Below are 10,658 nucleotides of genomic sequence, written 5' to 3'. Positions count from 1 at the left end.
GTGTGTGCGTGTGTTTGTTTGTATGCGTGTGTGTGTGTGTGTGTGTGTGCTAATTATTATTGAAATATCAGTTCCTTGTGGGGTTCAGGGGATCTCGTAGTCGAGCAGTCTCGACTAGAGCTTTCTTACTTGTTATTTATTTTTTTTTGTATTTAAGGATTACTTGAATATATAAATATATTTCTTTTTTTATTTGCATTAATTATTGAATGTCAAATTTAACTTTTACCTTAATTTTGCTTTCATAATTCAGTAATCAATTATTAAAATTTTGAAACTTTTTCAATGAAAAAAAAAACAATAAATAAATAAAAAAAAATAAAATAATAAAATTTAAAAATTTAATAAATAAAAAAAAAAACAAAGTAAATATTCAATTTGTGATATTTTATATATATATTTATTTAAATTCGTTTACTGTTCGGACTGTAGGGTACTATAGGTTCGGACTAGGCCAAGAAAGCTTAAGAAACTTATAACTGATTAGCTGTGCTTAGCTATATTTATAATTTATTTATATGTTATTTTATTTATATTTATTTTTGTTAGAAATATATTTTGTATTCCTATTACAAAAGTATTAAATACCACAAAATCTCTTGGCAATTCAACTCCCAAAGACATAGCTGCATATACCCCACCTGGAACTGCCTTGCAGGGCATAGCTCAGAGAAGCTGACATTGCAATTAGAATGATTCGAGCAAATGCTTTCGCTGTCACTCAAAGATTGAGTCACTCATCAGCCTCGTTCGACAGCTGTTGCCAATTGATGGTGATGATGTCATTAGGTTCGTCGCTGACAGAGAGAGAGAGAGAGAGAGAGAGAGAGAGAGAGAGTTGGCTCCATATTAAAGAAAGCAGCATTGCACGACAAGTGCGACTGCATGAGCTGAGTTAATAAACACACAATAAATTCAGTTTGAGGGACACTTTAATTTGATTCCTGCTCATTGCTTTATTATGAAAATGTTATTTATATCTGAGTTGGCTATTGGCCAGTTTATTCCTGTAAATTTATTGCATAATTTGTTAGTATCGGAATTGGCAAAGGAAGCCACTCTCGACTCTCGACTCTCGGCCTGGCCAGGCATCCATTATTCATGCAGACCCTGAAGGTCAAAGCTGACTCTGAGACTGAGACCGAAACTGAGACTGAGACTGAGGCTGAGACTGTGCAACGTAAAGAGTATTTAATTTATATCCTTTAATTGAAATGCATTTTATATGAACATGACCACTTGACAAACTCTCGGTTAAGCTGTATATACCACATTTACATGCATATATGCTGTGCTTATATCTTGTTAGCCAGACAGTTGAACTGAAATTTAATTAGTAATTTAATGCCGTAGGTATGTTAAGGATTATGTAAAGTGCTTTACACTCTGTTATACATACAAATATATGTATGTATGTAACTTTTTCTTTACACTTTAATTGCTTTCTTAGTCTATGCACATACTATGTCTTTATGCATTTAAAGGAGTTAAGTTTTTAGCGTGAGACTTTCACTACTTTGAAACTCTCTCTTAACATTTTGCAGACTTAACATTTTTAGCATAGCATAGCATAGCATAACATGCCTTTGCCACTTCTCACTTCTCTAATTTGAGCTCTAAGAAATTTAAGCATTTAATTTCGTGCTATCTTTACGCTCGTCTCTTAGACTTTACTACCGATTCTCATCATGTTCATTAATCAGCTTAGCTTTCGCTTACGTTGTAAAATGCGCTTTGACTCCTTTCTCTGCACTTGCTGCTCATTTGCCTAGCATTGCTGGCGCACCTTTTGCTCGCCTTTACCCGTGCGGATTTCATTTCTTTTATCTGCCAAAGATAATCCTTTGGTCTTGCAAGGCTTTGGCTTCATTTTCATTAATGCAGTGAATGAATTTCTCTTTTCTCTCCTGTTTTTCTTTGGTACTCATTTAATTTAAATTGTGATCAATCGTAAAATTGAATTACGCCTGTCACGTTTCGTCCGTGCGAGAAATCGAATTAAAATTTGTTTGCATTTCATTTCATTCACTTCAATTTTTTGTTGGAATTTCCCTTTTGTCGTCATTACCAGACTGCAAATCCCTTAAAGCATATTTTGGTGGTATTTATATCTGATTAAACGGCCGGCGGGCGCTTAATACGTCTGTCATCCTTAATGGCATATACTTGTCGGCAAATGATGTTAAATCAGCTCACAAAATTAAAACTGAATTGATTTTTTACAGTTCCCGGATTGTTGCATTTTGTGGCAGCAGAAATGGGTTTGCTGTATCAAAAATATTCACTACAATGAATCGATATTGGGTTTTACTTTTAATTGTTTGTCTGGAACTGATTGTTGAGCCAAAATATGTAGTTCCCAAATAAAAGTTGGAATTGATGCTTGCTGGTAATTAATTGCTTTTAGTTTGCAGTTTCAGCAAAAATTCTTTGTTTTCATTTACCTATTTATTTATTTGTACAATTCGATTCCATGTAAAATGTTGCATATTTATCCAGAGTGTATTCTGTTTGTCTTTTTTCTTTCACATCGGGCTTTCAATTTTATTATAATTTGTTGTTGTTGTAAACTTTAATCAACTAAGCTCTATTTCTCTCTGTCTTTTTCAGTGTGTAATTGGATAAATATTGTTATATTTGTAGCTCTTTGCCTCCGATTTGCATTACAGATCTTACATCATCTTTTATTTATCATTATTTAATTATTACTTTTCTACCTTGAACTGCCTTTATTTCACACTATTTCATATTAGCACGTTTGAATTTTTGGGTGCCTTCAGTGAGAATCTTCTCTTCAATGAGACTCTTTTCAGTTCTCTCATCTTTTGCCTTCAATTATCTCTCATTCTTTCTCCATATCCCTCCCTCCTTGTCCACTATCGTCTGCTAGGCTCATTTCCTCTCTTCTTCAACTCTCACATCTTGATCTCCCCTCTTTTATCATCGTGATCTGTGGCAATAAATACCTTATTTATAGCAGGGCGAATATTTGGCAAGCCATAAAATAACCCGGCGGAAGTAGTATATTTCTCTGTAGCTCTCACTCTCTGCTTTTCTCTCTCTCTCTTTCTCTCGAGCAACTCTCGCTGTCTGTGATGCTCCAGCTAAAACGATTTTCCGGCAAACATATTTTGGCTACAAATTGCAGCATTGAAATGGCGGAAATGCCGACGCCATTTCGACTTGGCTCCAACGGGGTTGTCCATTACCCATCGTCCAGTTGCCTTCCCCTGGCCCATTGGGTGCGGCACGTGACCTGATTTAATTGAAGAGCGCATTCACTGCAGATTCCGGCTAATTCATTGAATGCGTCGCGTATGAGAATGCGATTAAATCGAACATAAGCAATTCATTTGCCTTCCATGTTTAATTGCCCTACCACAAAAGTCTTTCCCTGAATAATTAATTTGAAGATTCAAGACAACAAAGCTAAATTCTCACTCGCTTTTTGCATGCTGAAACTTTATTTTAATTAAACCCCAGGCCACTCCTATATGGCTATATCAATTTGTTCTTCTCTTTTTCTAGCACTTGGCCATTATGAAAAAGTAACTGACGTTTATTTTCATACATTTTGCGCGTTGTTCCATAATTTATGCATAATGAAATGAAAGTTGTTGATGTTTGCTCCCCCGATGCTCCACGTCACAGTCTGTGCCGGCCGGAAGCCTGTCTTAGCTTTGGCTGCCAGCCAACTGACATTTTTTTCCGGCTGCTAAGAACTCGGGCAACCTGCGTCAGGCCACTTTTCCCTTCATACATATATACATTGTACATATATGCATACATACATTTTTTCCCCTTTTCTTTTGCAGTGCACTTTTGAGTAATTCCCCATTTCAGCGTCCAATTAACATTTTAAGGCAGCAAAAGCTTTTGTGGCTCTGGCATAAATGAATGAAATAAAAATGTTGATTATTAAAATCTTTGTGCGCGACCAGCAGTGGCTGGTAAAAGCCGAGAAATAATACGTAATTAATGGCGAAGGCTGAATACTCTTGACGATTACTGTTTATGATGTATAATTTAAATTATTGATGTATTTAAATAAAAGATAATAATTATATATCAGAAGAATGCAGGAGTAATTACCTGAGTCTTACATTTCTATTATTTCTATTCCGTTTTTACAGGTAAAATATATTTTTATTTAGGTAAAAGATATTAAATAAAAATATAAAATTGCTTAAAAGTATGTTTCAAGTTCTTTGTGGGATGAAAAAATAATAAGTTAATAATAAAAAATAATAAATAAATAAATATGGGGCAAAAAAAAAAAAAATAATAATAATAATAAATAAATAAAAATTCAACAGTCTGAGGAACTATTTCTTAGTAGGAGCGAAGATTTTGTGGTTAGACTGAAAACATATCCAAATCATATTTTATTTATTTTTATATATCTCATTTAACATATTTTTATGATTTTCTCATAGTAGAGCTCTATGAGATGTATTTCTGAAGACTGCATTCTATGCCTACAGTCTCTTTTATTATTATTATTATTTATATTATTTATATGTATATTATGACATTTATATATTTATGTTTATATTTATATTATTATATAGATGGATAGCACAGATCCGTGATTTAAAAAATAATAAGCTGTTGTATCCCAGGCTCGTCTAATTAAATACAGCTATCATTTATGCTCTGCAGGATGACCTACACCATGACATAACCGTAGTATCCCTTGCGGGTGGTGCATACACTTAACAATCCATTAAATGTAGGCAAGCCAATGAACTCTGAGTGCAGCCACGTCTGTATTGAGGGCATGTTTCAACTAGCCAAAAAGTTGTGCATGCTTGAAATCTCAGGAAATTGCAATTAAAGTTACACAGAAATATAGAAATGTAATCAAAGTGCACTTTTATATGAATAAGAGCAGGAAAATATATATTTGTGTAAGTGTAAATATTTATATATTTATGTTTTTCGAACAGTGCGTTTTTTTTTCAGTTGAGAGCTGTCAACTCTTTGCTCATTAAAATTTGAAATTATGTTTTGTTTTTATGTACTTTGCACTTTGGCAGCCATAAAGACTAAAAGTTGCACTGGCTGCGTGTTAATTTGTGCGTGAACTTTGCTAACGAACCGGAAGCTCCGTCCGGATCGCATGGACAGAGCGAGCTGGGAAAAGGGAGCAGGAGGTTTATTGCAGCTACTACACAGACCGTAGAGCACATAATTGAAATGACATTTAAATGTTTTGATCTTTCAGCTGCATGCGAAGCGCATGTCAAAGCGAATGCAGGGGCGTGCATTAAAGGGCAGCGTATTGAAAGCCAACGGTGCATAACGATGGATTATTTCTTAAAGTGTATCAAGTGTTGCGGTTTAATGCAAACTGTTGTGGGAGTAATAATTGTGGAAGAAATTGTAGAAATAGTTGGAGCAACTGTTGAAGATTCCACAACTATGAGGAAGGAAATGAAGTAATGGCAGAAGAAAATAATTGTTGAGGTAATAGTAATCATAAAAGTAGATGTGGTTGTAATCCTAGGAAGTAGTTAGTAGATTGAGTAGTAGAAATAATTGAAATAGTAGTATAAGTTGAAGTATAAGTAATGTAGCTCCAGAAGACTTTAGTAGGTTTATCCAAAAGGCAGTAAAAGTCTAAAAAAGTGGACGAGCCGTAAAGAATGTAGATATGGTAGTAGATTTAGATGTAAAAATAATAGTAGGTAGTATTAGTAGTAGTATTAGCAGATGTAAAAATAGTACTTTTAAAGTACTCAAATAGTAGTAGATTTAGATGTAAAAATGGTAGTAAGCGTATTAGCAGTTGTAAAAGTACTCAAAATAGTAGTAGATGTAGTATATATTGCAGAAATATTTTTCGATGTGGTAGTAAAAGTATTGAAAATAGTAGCCGACAACATAATAAAAGTAGTAGTAGAAATAGTAGTAAACAAAATAATAAAAAAATAGTAAAAATAATTGAAATAGTAGAAAAAGTAGTAGAAAATGGTTGCAGATCTGGTGATCGATTCGTAATGTGAACCATCGAAATACAAGTTGAAGAATAGTAGTAGATTTAGATGTAAAAATTGTAGTAAGAGTATTAGCCGATGTAAAAAATAGTAGATGTAGTAGTAAATATTGCAGAAATATTGTCCGATTCGGTAGTAAAAGTATGTAAAAAAGGGAGCTGATAAACTAATAAAAGTAGTAGTAGAAATAGTAGCAAACAAAGTAGTAAAACTAATTGAAGTAGTAGATGTAATAGAAAAAGTAGTAGAAAATGGTTGCAGACCTGGTAGATCTATTCGTAATGTGAACGATCGAAATACTAGTTGAAGAAATGAATAAATAGTAGCAGAACTAGAAGCTGAATTACTACCAAAACTAAAATTAGTACTATTGGAGTGATAGCAGCAGTAGCAAAAAAAAGATGTATACTACTACTAACCCATATATGTTTGTATACTCCCCATATTTCCATGATTTGCATATATACCCCCATCAAGAGCAAGCACCCAGCTTTGGTTTCACCAGGCGCACCTTAAAAGCAATTATCCTGGTAATCCGAATTGTGGCAGACTTCAATCTCCAGCCACTTACGAACAGTTGCAGCAGCAAGCTCCACTCGAATTTCGCAAGCCGCAAACTTTGCGTCGCTTGGCACTGGCCAACTTTTCGGGGCAGTCCATAAGGACTGCTCCGCTGCGGCTGCGGCTACTTGTGATGCCGTGGCTCAGTCCGGCAGCTCCATTAGAAAGTTGCCAGATGCAGCCACATATATCAATTACACAACTTTCGTGAGTCGTCTTTGCTGTAATTGCATAGAAAATTGCAGCCACAGGAAGCATTCGCTATCCGGCTGAAGCCGCAGCAGCAGCAGCAGGAGTAGCAGGAGTAGCAGGAGTAGCCGTTGCCCATGCAAATTGGCATTTAGCTGAGCTCATAACTTGACAGTGGGCACAAAACAATTTCAGTAATTGATGGCCAGGCATTTGTGCTGGCCGGGCCAACTTCTAATTCCGTTAGCAGTTAAAAGCAGAGGATCCCAAATTTTCCCTTAAATACATTCGGAAAATTCTGTTATTGTTATTCCATGCACTTTTCTGTTTGCTTTGCTTTCACTTTGACTTTGGCAAGGCAAACATTTTTCCGCTTTTCGCATGGAAATTCTGCGAAAAAGCCAACCGAACAAATTTATTTCAAATGCGTTGACTACGTGCGTGCCCTGCATGGGCGTGGCAGTGGGGGAGGGAGCTCCAAAACTTTTGGTTGTATCTCACTCAACACGGCACAAAGATGTTTATCATGTCTATCTTTTTTTTTTGTATTTTCTTGCTGTTGTTGTTGCTGAGTGCTGGCTTTCAATTTGTGCATGCTTGCTGTGCGTGCGTGTGTGTGTGTGTGTGTGTGTGTGTGTGTGTGTGTGTAACAGTGCATTATAAAAATATCAGAATCTCAGCAGGATTCCAATGCAAATTGTATTTTGAGCAGCAATTGCTGTTTGTGTAGTCTCACAAAGGTTTAACTAAACTGGAATAATCAAAGCTAAAATGTGACGAATGTTTCAGCTCTTTCGCTGCTGCTGAATAAGCTTTTACAATATATACTAATCCATAAACTTGGATATCTTGAATAAAAATATGCTACCTGCATATCAATAAATGTACCATATTGATTTATATCGTTAACTTTGAAGTGTGGCAAATGCTTTTAAGGCAACTTCAAGATCTCAATACTTATTAGAGAGTAAGCCAGAGCGAGTTTTTTATACATATTTATTTTTTTCAGCTCGGCACTGGCATTAAATCAAGTTTTAGAAACTTGGCTCTCAGCCGTTTGCCAATGCTGCCATTGATTTATGTGCGACGGCATGCCAACACGCCAAGCCTCCCCCTCATCCCGGCAGCAGCTCGCTCGAAGGACTTGGGGATACACAACAACCTGCTGCTGGAGCGAAAATAAATGTTACTTTAAATATGGGCAAAGCCATTGGAATCGACTAAGCCCAACTTCTGTGTATTGCGGACTTGTTTACAGCTGCGCGAACTGCACAGGTGAGCGGAGGGCGGCGGGCACCTGGCGTGGCAGCCAGCTCAGCTCAATAAGTGTGCAACAGAATTCTCTGAACAAATTTGCAAAAAAAGTTGCTCGTTGCCTTCTTTCTGTTTCAGTGAGTCACCTCTTCGCCAGAGTCAGCTTCCCATTGCAGCTCAGCTTTTCTATTATTGCTTTTGACTCTTGAATGCGCTGGCAAATTGCATTTCACGCCTTGGGGGTAGCTTTGATGCGGTTGACTTAGCTACTAATTCAGCTGTTGGTAGAAAAATGAAGATTAAATTGTTGCTTTAATAGATTATGACTCGAGGTATGATAGCTGTGATTGGGGAGTGAAAGAAAAATTGGGAGTGAAATGGGAGGTAGATCGAGATGGAACATAAATACTTTTATTAATGTTATATCATTTTGATATTAGAAATATTTACATATGAATACAATATACAGATGAATATATTGTCATTCTTATAGAAATAAGTAAAGCAACAGTTACATATACATATGTTGCTTCGATTGTTGCCAAGTGAAAGCGAGAGAGGTTAGCTATGTATGTTCTTCGTATAAGAGAGTTGGAGAGGAAGTGTCTGATACAACACATAGTCTGAGGAGCAACACATTGCGATTCATTATAGAGTCGGGCAGGAGGTGCCTGAAAGGGGCATTGCATACAAGGCATAGAGCAATTCCTTATAAAAAGAGCAAATTGGAAAAATTTCTTATCAAGAGTGAGAATTCGTTACATAGAGGTAACAATAATAATGGAAGCCGATCAGATGATTTTTTTTATTATTTTATTTCAATAGAAATCACCATCATATGATTAAATTATTAAATATTTTAAACATATTTAAAAATTAAATGAGTTCAATTTTAAAAATTATTTAGGAAATTAAAGCAGTAACAAAGCTTACGCCTTGTGATAAAAAAAATTATAATTTAATTTTAAACAATGGGCTTATGGTATAAAATATTCCTTTTTTTCTGGTTGAATTGAGCTGTGAGCCACTGTATATATGTATATGTAGGTATGTACATATATTTAAGGGTATGCGCATATTCATATTTATATGTAACAATTTACAAGAAGTCCTGGGTCGTGCTCTACTAGCTGCCTCAGGAATATAACACATAAACGTTACAACATGAACTGATAAATCATTTGAATGTTATGTAGTAATGAGGAGTTCTCAGTAATCGGAGAGGCACTTGAACAGCATTTCTGAGAACAGAGTATGTCGCTCACCCTGTGCTCACTCTATCTGCCAACGGCAGTCGAGAAAATAAATTAATAAAGGCTTTGTGAAATTGAAACCTAAATCAAGCACTGGCACTCTCTGTGGATGATTCCGGGAATGCAGAAAGCGTAAGATATGATGGGGGCGATACAATGAATATGAAAAATTGGTTAAAGCACTATTTTTATAAGAAGCATCTGGAACATAATCCGGAAGAATGAAAGATGTTGATATGCTAGTTTATATGTTTGTTTATGACTCAGTTATATACGGGTTATTTGACAGCTGATGCTTAAATTCGCTTCAACTCAACTGACATAATATGGATTTAGTGACACCAGTAAATGGTTGAGTTCTAAAGGCTAATAAAGGCTTCATTTTATTGGAGGACTGTACGCAGCTAAGTTGAGCTGTCGTAAACAGATCTTAAAATAGTTTTAAGTATTACTGACTTGTTTAAGAGTGCCAGAGAGACAGATACTGGGAAGTAACTTTAGGTAGTAAATGAATGTGAGCGCAATGAATCCACTGCAGTTGGAATAGTTTGATATTCCAATGGAGTACTTAAGGTATGTAGAGCATAAAGTTCTAAAAATAACTGAAGTTATCTGGCAAAAGCAAAAATGAATAAAAGGGGAACAATTTTGTATGAAGATAATCAATATCTTTGTAAAACCCCATTCATTAGTTGATTGATTCATCTCGCAAAACTCATGCTCCAAACACTTCATTCACTTTGCAAATATTTGCGTACAAAGCCTTCTGGGTCAACTGCATTGAAGCAAATTAACTTCAAGCATAATTTATTTGCTCACACTCGAAACGTTGCGCATTTAGTGCCGCATTCTTCGCACTGCGGTCGCCGTCTGATTTCAATTATTTGATTACCTTACAGAGACAAGTCTCTGCATAATTTCGTTTAATTTGCGTTTAATTGAATTTCACATTGCCTGCTTTTCGGCTCACATATTCCGATTTAGTTGCGGTGCATTGCAGTGTAATTAAATAAAGCCTGTGATTGACACTGCGGACGGCCTGGCGCTGGGCTGATTGACCGCAGGGCGAGACCAGGTTGCGGTGGGGCGTGGCTGATAAGTGATGGCTAATCGATTTGCCAGACAATGAGATGTACTTTATAAAGATCTGTCCGCTTCTTCTGCCCGCACGTCAGCCAGTCGATGAGCAGCGGACAAACAATCTGAAACGTGTGTGGCCCGAAAGTCAACAGCCCAATATCGAATGGGCGCCACTGCAATGCGAATGAACAACCAGCGGCAAATTTGTAAAATGCCGTGAAATATAAAACGTGACCAATGCAGTCGAATTGACAACACACACGCACACACACACACACATACACAACTGCACTTTGGCTTTATGCTGCATTTCGGTTGCGTA

The sequence above is a fragment of the Drosophila navojoa genome, chromosome 4 (assembly GCF_054131105.1).
Source record: "Drosophila navojoa isolate 15081-1374.11 chromosome 4, UAZ_NAV_1.0, whole genome shotgun sequence".
Taxonomy (NCBI): Eukaryota; Metazoa; Arthropoda; class Insecta; order Diptera; family Drosophilidae; genus Drosophila; species Drosophila navojoa.
The sequence above is the reverse complement of the archived record's forward strand: the minus strand, read 5'-3'. Positions refer to the sequence as shown.